Below are 7,610 nucleotides of genomic sequence, written 5' to 3'. Positions count from 1 at the left end.
CCCAACAGAAATGGATTTTTTGCCTTCAACAATCTGAGCACCTACTTTCTCCTGGCACAGAGCAATGCACTGGTGTCACATAGCAGGGGGAGATCTCATGTCAATTCACATAACCCATTATTATGGTGGACTTTCTACAAGAGCTTGCTATGTGGACTCTCCTTTAGGTCTCACCATACCAAGTGATAGGTGGTGTTATTCCCAATGACAGATCTGGAAAACAAGGTCCAGAGAAGGCAAGTGATTTGTCTGAATCCACACAGCCAGTTGCTGGTGGAGGTGAGAATCAGAATCCTTCCCTTTATGCGGACCAACTATTATGTGGCATTGAACTTCTAAAGACAGAAGATGCCTTCGGACTCCATGTATATCTGGCTTACTATTTATTTAAATGCCTCAGTTGTGTTTCTTGTTCACTAGGCTTTTCCTCATATAGGTTTCCAAAATGTTCATCCAAATAATGTCCCATAATCCTGAGAAAACATACATGGTTGTGAACAAGGAAATACTCCACTGTTCTGTCTTCAAATGCTTTCTCTCTTCCATTCTCCATATTTTCTTCTTGGAGCAAACTTAGATCATTCGACCTCCTATTTTAGGCTTCATGTTATTTCCCTACTTTATTTATATATTCCATTACTTTGTAAAAAACACCTTATTGATTTATTCATGAGAGACACAAAGTGAGAGAGAGGCAAAGACACAGGCAGAGGGGGAAGCAGGCTCCATGCAGGGAGCTGGACATGGAACTCAATCCTGGTCTCCAGGATCACAGCCTGGGCTGAAGGAGGCGCTAAACAGTTGAGCCACCTGGTCTGCCCTACATATTCCATTTCTTTCTCTATCTGAGCTGTGTTAATATATCAGGTGTACCGTACATTTCTGTCTGTCATTTTCACCTATCCCTAATCTGATGTAACTGAATAAAGAAGTTATTATATTCTGTCTTTACTGTGAAACCTGGATGGCTCAGCAGTTGAGCCATAACTTCAGCACAGGACATGATTTCAAGCCTGGAGATTGAATCCTGAGCCAGGATCCCCACAATGATTGTCTTTTTTCCGATTTACTTATTTCACTCAGCAGAATACTCTCTAGATCCTTTCTTATCAAGCAAATGACAGGTATACTTTGTTTCCATGCATGAGAAATAATCAGTTGTTACTATGTGTATATATACCACATCTTATTTATTCCTTCAACTGTTGAAGGACGTGATGGTTCCTTCTATGGTTTGGCTGTTATACACATTTGTGCTATAAAATAAACATTGGGTTCTCTTATCCGGTTACTGGGCATGACCAACCATGAGCAGCAAAGTCTCCCGTGTCATCCTGTATAAGGCTGTGTGGGAGGCCCTGCATGGGAACCAACACAGGTGTCAGAAGCTTCTGGAAACTGGAGCTGCAAATGAGACTGCGGAACTATGACCCTCAGAAGGACAAATGTTGGGCAGCCCCGGTGGCGCAGCGGTTTAGTGCCGCCTGCAGCCCAGGGCGTGATCCTGGAGACCCTGGATTGAGTCCCATGTCAGGTTCTCTGCCTGTAGCCTGCTTCTCCCTCTGCCTATGTCTCTGCCTCTCATTCTCTCTCTGTGTTTCTATGAATAAATAAAATCTTAAAAAAAAGAAGGACAATGTTTCTTGGACACCGTCAGGCTATATTCCACCCCCTACCCCAAGTTCTCTGTGTGTGTTTTGGGGGACTAGCAGCACTGTGATGAGGCCAAGGCAGTGGATATTCCCCACATGGACATTGAGGCACTGAAGAAACTCAAGAAGAATAAAAAACTAGTAAGAAGTTGGCCAAGAAGTATGATGCCTTATTGGCTTCAAATCTCTGATCAAACAAATCCCACAAATCCTGGGTACAGGCCCGAATAAAGCTGGCAAATTCCCTTCCTTCCTGACCCACAATGAGAGCATGGTGGCCAAAGTGGATGAAGTGAAGTCCACCATCAAATTCCAGATGAAGAATGTGCTATGTCTGGCAGTGGCTGTTGGCCACGTAGAGATGGTGAATGATGAGCTCTTGTAACACATCCAATTAACTGTCAATTTCCTGGTGTCTATGCTCAAGAATTGGCAGAATGTCCAGGCTTTGTACATCAAGAGCACCATGAGCAAACCCCAGCACCTTTAATAAGACCCTTTAATAATTCCTAGTGCTGCTGGTAAAAAGAAATAAAATAAAAATAAAATAATAAAATAATAAAATAAAATAAAATAAAATAAAAAATAAAATATAAAATAAAATAAAATAATAAAATAATAAAATAAAATAATAAAAGAAAAGAAAAGAAAAGAAAAGAAAAAATAATAAAATAAATAAAATAAAATAAAATAATAAATAAAATAAACATTGGGAGGCAGGTGTCCTGTTATTTCACCATCTCTGTATATTTGGGACAAATACCCAACAGTGCAATTGCTGGGTCATAGATTAGCTCTATTTTTATCTTTCTGATAAAACTTCACTCTGTTTTCCAGTGTTGCACCTGCTGCATTCCCACCAAAAGTGCAAAAGTGGTCCCCTTTCTCCACATCCTCGTCAGCATTAGTTGTTTCCTGTCTTGTGAATGATAACATTCTCAGGGGTGAGAGCTGGTATGTCATTGTGGTTTAGATGTATATGAACCTGATGGTAATGGTTGTGGAGCATTTAGTCATGTGCTTGTGAGCCAACAGTAAATCTTCTTCACTGAAATGTCTGTACATGTCTTCCGCCCGATTGCAGCCTTGCTGGATAAAGGCTTCTTGGCTGCATGTTTTTCTCATTTAATGCCCAAATATAACTCACAGGACCTTTCTAGAGGGCTAGAACCCGTTGAATAGGTGTGCTTTTAATCAACATTTCTCTCCATAGAAGTTCATAATCTCTTGTCTCCATCTTCTTTTAGGACAGTCTATTGATCCTTGAAATTACGGGCTCCAATATTATATATTGGGGTGTTGATCACATTTGTGTGATTTGGGGGGGATTCCTCTCTGTCTCTTGGATATGAATGCCTGTTCAGGAAAGATCTCAGCTATAATTCATTCCAATGATTTGTGTTCTTCAGTCTCTCACTTGATAACTTCTGATCCCAGTAAGACGAATATTATTCTTCCTCAAAATATCACTTGTATCCTGATATCTGCCCTTGAGATTTCTGAATTGTCTTTCTCTTTCTTCCAGTCTCCTTCCTTTCCATGAACTCATCTTCCACATCACTCACTTTCTCTGCCACCTCTTTATCCCTAAGTGGTGGCATCCAGTTTAAATTGAACATCATGGAATGAATTTTATTTCAGCCTGATTTTCCCAATTCTGCAGTATGGAAATCGCTGTAGTCCTCTTGCTTTCTTCAAGAGCCACCATTAGATTTACATTGTGTCCCTGAATTTTACCTCAAACATGCTACTGAAATTGATATTCTTTAGGATTGTAGGAGAGACTATTATTTCTGGTTTTCCGTTGTTGTCAATTCACCTTCTCCTCTTTTTGTATAGGGCAGAATTGCTTTATGAGTGAGCAGAGTCAAAAATATCAACCAGGACCTAACTAAAATTCACCCAGATAATTCCAAAGATGTCTAGGACTGGAAAATAATGGAAAAAGAGAAATAAACCTAGAAAAAAACAGAAGGACAACAAAAGGGAAAAACAAATTTAGAAGATAGTATAACTTAAAAAGAAAAGGCGAAGAGGCTGTGGTGCACGGGAAAGAATACGATCTCACAAATTGGACCCAGAGGTTGATCTTTTCTATTCTGAGTGTATGTTGTTCTGTATTATAATAGGTGCTAACGCCAAATTTATATAAACCAGCAAAACGTAGATAGAGACACAACAACAATCACAAAGGCACAACCAAGATAAAAGAGAGGGGCAGAATCAAAAGGAAGAGATAATATAATCCTGTAGAATAACAAACACAGGGCTCCACATGGCTCTGACTGTATTTTGGTCAGTATTTTAGAAGGTGCTCATTTCCACAATTATGAAATGAAACAAGATACCCGCCCAAAAGCGATAACTCATATATGTAAGAAGTTCCATTAGATATATTGACAGGATTTGGAAAATGAAGAATATATCTAAGACAGGTAAGTATAGAAATATGAAAATCAAAAAAGGAAAAAACCTCAAAGTTGTTATCATGTTGTAGGCAAGGCAGGAAATTAGAAACAATATTGGAAACTTTTAATTCGACAGGTAATCAAAGTATAAGGAAAAATCTTTGAGCTCTATACTATTTAAGCTCATCCCAGTTGTTTAGCAGTGCTGCTCAGTAAAATTGCTGTTCCCGTGTTCTCCTAGCTGCCCATATTGGGAGGGGCCTGCTGCAGTGACTCTCATGTGCTTGTGCCTGGAGGGAGATGCCCAGTCCCTTGGCAGGTGGCAGGTTCCATATAAAGCACTTTGGCACATGACACCTTAGTTCCTGAGTGGCTGTGACTCTCACAGATGAAAGAAGAAAAGAAAAGAATGAATGTGGTGACATTTGCAACCCTCAAGCCAGGTGCTCTCCACGTGTTCCAAACTGTAGGCTCCAAGTGAAGACTGATTTACACCTTCCTGAGGCCAGCGTGAGGCACTGATGTTTCAAAGTGAAGTGTATCTAGCAACAGGAGAGCTTTTGGTGCCTTGAGCTGTTCCAGGTTCCACCTGTCCCAGAAGAAAGGGAGGATAGCTGACTTCTGTCTGGTCTGGTGCCCTGGGACAGCCCCCAACTCCTCAAGGACACAAAACCAACAAGGCCTTTTGTCCAGTCCCTGGGCTGGCTGGTGTCCTTAGGAGTAACCTGCACTATGATTGTTCTGTACTGAAATGTGGGCAATGTACAGACGCAAATACTCCCTTCCACTCTGTAGCCTTCCAAACCTAGGACATAGCCTCCAAATTAGTCACTCTCACATCCCATTATAATAAATGTTGTCAGGGAGCTGAGGATGCGCATACTTAAAATGAGACATATTCATCACACTCTACCTCTTCCTTTCAGTAATTTCTTGGTTTGGTCATCCCCCCAACCTGGAATGCCTTTAGCAGCCCAGAGGTCTCAGAGGTGCTCCGTGTTGCCCAAGTTCATTATCTACTTGAGGGGAAGGTTTGAGAATGAGGGAATTCAGAGCTTCATCTTACCTTGAGATCTGACCCACCACTCTGGGTCCTTTAGCTCCTATTGATAATAATGAGCAAGGGATTGCATACTTAGGTATGTCCTTATTATTCAACCTTTTGTACACTTTTCCACTATGCCAGCTCCCTAGGCTTTGGACCCATCATTTCCAAATTCCTTTACTTTACTTTTCATTTTAACTTTGGTTGTATGTAAATGAATGAGACACAGCTGCTTGTCAGCACCATCTAAGACCTTCAGACTACACAGGAATCAAAGGAATCTCCTATCCACAGTCTTATCACTTCTCCTCCCAATTCACATGCCTCAGTGAGCCAGTCCTTGGGCATCCTCGATTTTTGACATGAAGTATTTTGTTGTCTCCCCCCATTGTGGAATATTCCACTAGTTTCTAATGTTGAGCACTGTGTTAGCATGAGAACTCAGAGGATAAGGGAAGAGATTCCACAAGATGGTCTTATAACAGGCACCAGATGCATTTTGGCGGTGCCTAGGCCACCCACACTCTCTAACAGACTGGCTGTATATTCAGGGGTTCCCAGGGGCCATCAGTTTCAGTAATTTTCAGAATTAACTTATGGAACCAAGGAAAGTGCTCTATTTACAATATCAATTGTATTACAAAGGCACACCCAGGTATGCCCTGAGAGGGTTTCCAGCCCCTCTTCTGTCTACAGGTCAGTTGTACTCATGTCTCAACCACCTCTTCCTACACTTGGTCTTTCCCTTAGAGACGCAGGACAAAACACTTGCTGACATAGCATGGGCAGATTGATCATGTAGTAGACCCATAGGCATTTGAATCAATGTGTAAGTAACCAAAGGGAGAGACAAAAATGATTCTCCATTACACTGTAGGCAAATATGTGAAAATTCATCGTGTTGTAAACCTTAATTAAGTGCACTATACTGTCTCCTAGGTCCACTCCAGAAATCTAAGGAAGAGAATACTGTCTATCTCAGGAATATATTCACAGAGTTCTAAATGGGCAAACTGAAATTCCACTATGCTTTATCAGCCACAGAAATAGGAGAACTGGATATTTTACCATTAAAATGGGTAGATTCAGCACTAGCAGAAGAACTGCAACTAGGAACAGGGAAGCTATGACAAGCCATGTGCAAGCAGGGAGAAAAGAGAAGAGAATCTCTTCCTTATGGAGGAAGTGGGTGCAGGGGGTAAGCAGGCTGATGGAAACAGAAACCCATTGGATTGACCTAGGGGTGTCAGGTGTAGTGGCTTTTTGTTGGCCCAGTTGTGACTGTGTCCCCCTGGGTGATCTGTTGCCATGTTAGGAAAAGATTGTTCTCATGTTGCTAGATTTCTTTCTCTTCCTCTGGGTCTGCAAATGGGTTCAACGAGAACTTCCTCTTATGACTTACGAATTCCATTTCAAGTGAGGTTTCCATTTGTCACATATCCACGTTCTTACTGTGTCAATAAACACTTCTTGCGATAATAAAACTCAAGGACGAATCAGCCTTTATGGCCGCCATGGGACATTTTGGTTGATTACATTACAACAAAGACACAGGCTGTATTTTTTTGACTTATGAGAAAAGCAGGTTCGCAATTGGTGGCAAAACATGCAGAAGTGCTCAATCAGCTGATGGGGAGTCAGTCTCTAGTATAAGGGTATTTTTTTTCAGGGTGGATAAAATTTTATTATAGAGTATATAGAAAATATTGATCAGCAAAAACAGATAATTTACGCTTCCTGAAAATTAAAACATTCATTATAAAAAGTAAGGTAAGCCACAGAATGGGAAAAATATTCTTAATACAAATATTTGACAAAGAACTCTTAACCAGAATAAATAAAGAACTCTTATAAACCAACAATTAAAAAAACTACAAACAACCTAATTTTAAAGATGAGAAAAAAACTTGAACATTCACTTTACAAATGATGCTTAATATCACTAGTCATCTGAAAAAATGAAAATTAAAGCCCCTGGGAGGTACCATTTAGTGTCCACACCAGAACGGTTAAAATAAAAAGACTGACAGTAGCAAATGTTGTGAGGGTGGTGTGAAGAACTAGAATTTTTATACATTGCTGGTGGGAATATAAAATGGTATACCACTTTGGGAATTGTTTGGTAACTGACATTCATTTATTCAGGAAGCCAGAAATTCTACTACTAGGTATTTACAAAGAGAAATGAAAACATATGTTCACAGAAAGACTTGGACAAGAATATTTATAGGTCTTATTTGTAATATCTTCACAGTGGAAATAATCTAAATAAATACCAATTGGAGAATGAATAAATACATTTTGGTAAATTTATATAGTAGAGTATTACTTAAGAATAAGAAACTACTGATACATGTCACAATGTGGATATTTCTAAAAAAAAAAAAAAATACTATGTTGGGCATAGGAAGCCAGACACAGAAGACTACATACTAAATGATTCATGTGTATGAAGGACTAAAATAGGCAGAAAAAAATGGTTTATGATAAAAAAAATCAGAGATT

The 7,610-nt window shown here is 39.8% G+C and overlaps 1 pseudogene; it reads left to right on the top strand.

The window, feature by feature from the left end:
• Positions 1 to 1,307: 1,307 nt before the first annotated feature.
• On the top strand, positions 1,308 to 2,142 carry LOC144309413 (large ribosomal subunit protein uL1 pseudogene; annotated as a pseudogene).
• Positions 2,143 to 7,610: the final 5,468 nt, after the last annotated feature.

Source organism: Canis aureus, chromosome Y, assembly GCF_053574225.1.
Source record: "Canis aureus isolate CA01 chromosome Y, VMU_Caureus_v.1.0, whole genome shotgun sequence".
In the NCBI taxonomy this organism is placed as follows: domain Eukaryota; kingdom Metazoa; phylum Chordata; class Mammalia; order Carnivora; family Canidae; genus Canis; species Canis aureus.
This window is presented reverse-complemented; position numbering and strand designations above follow the sequence as displayed.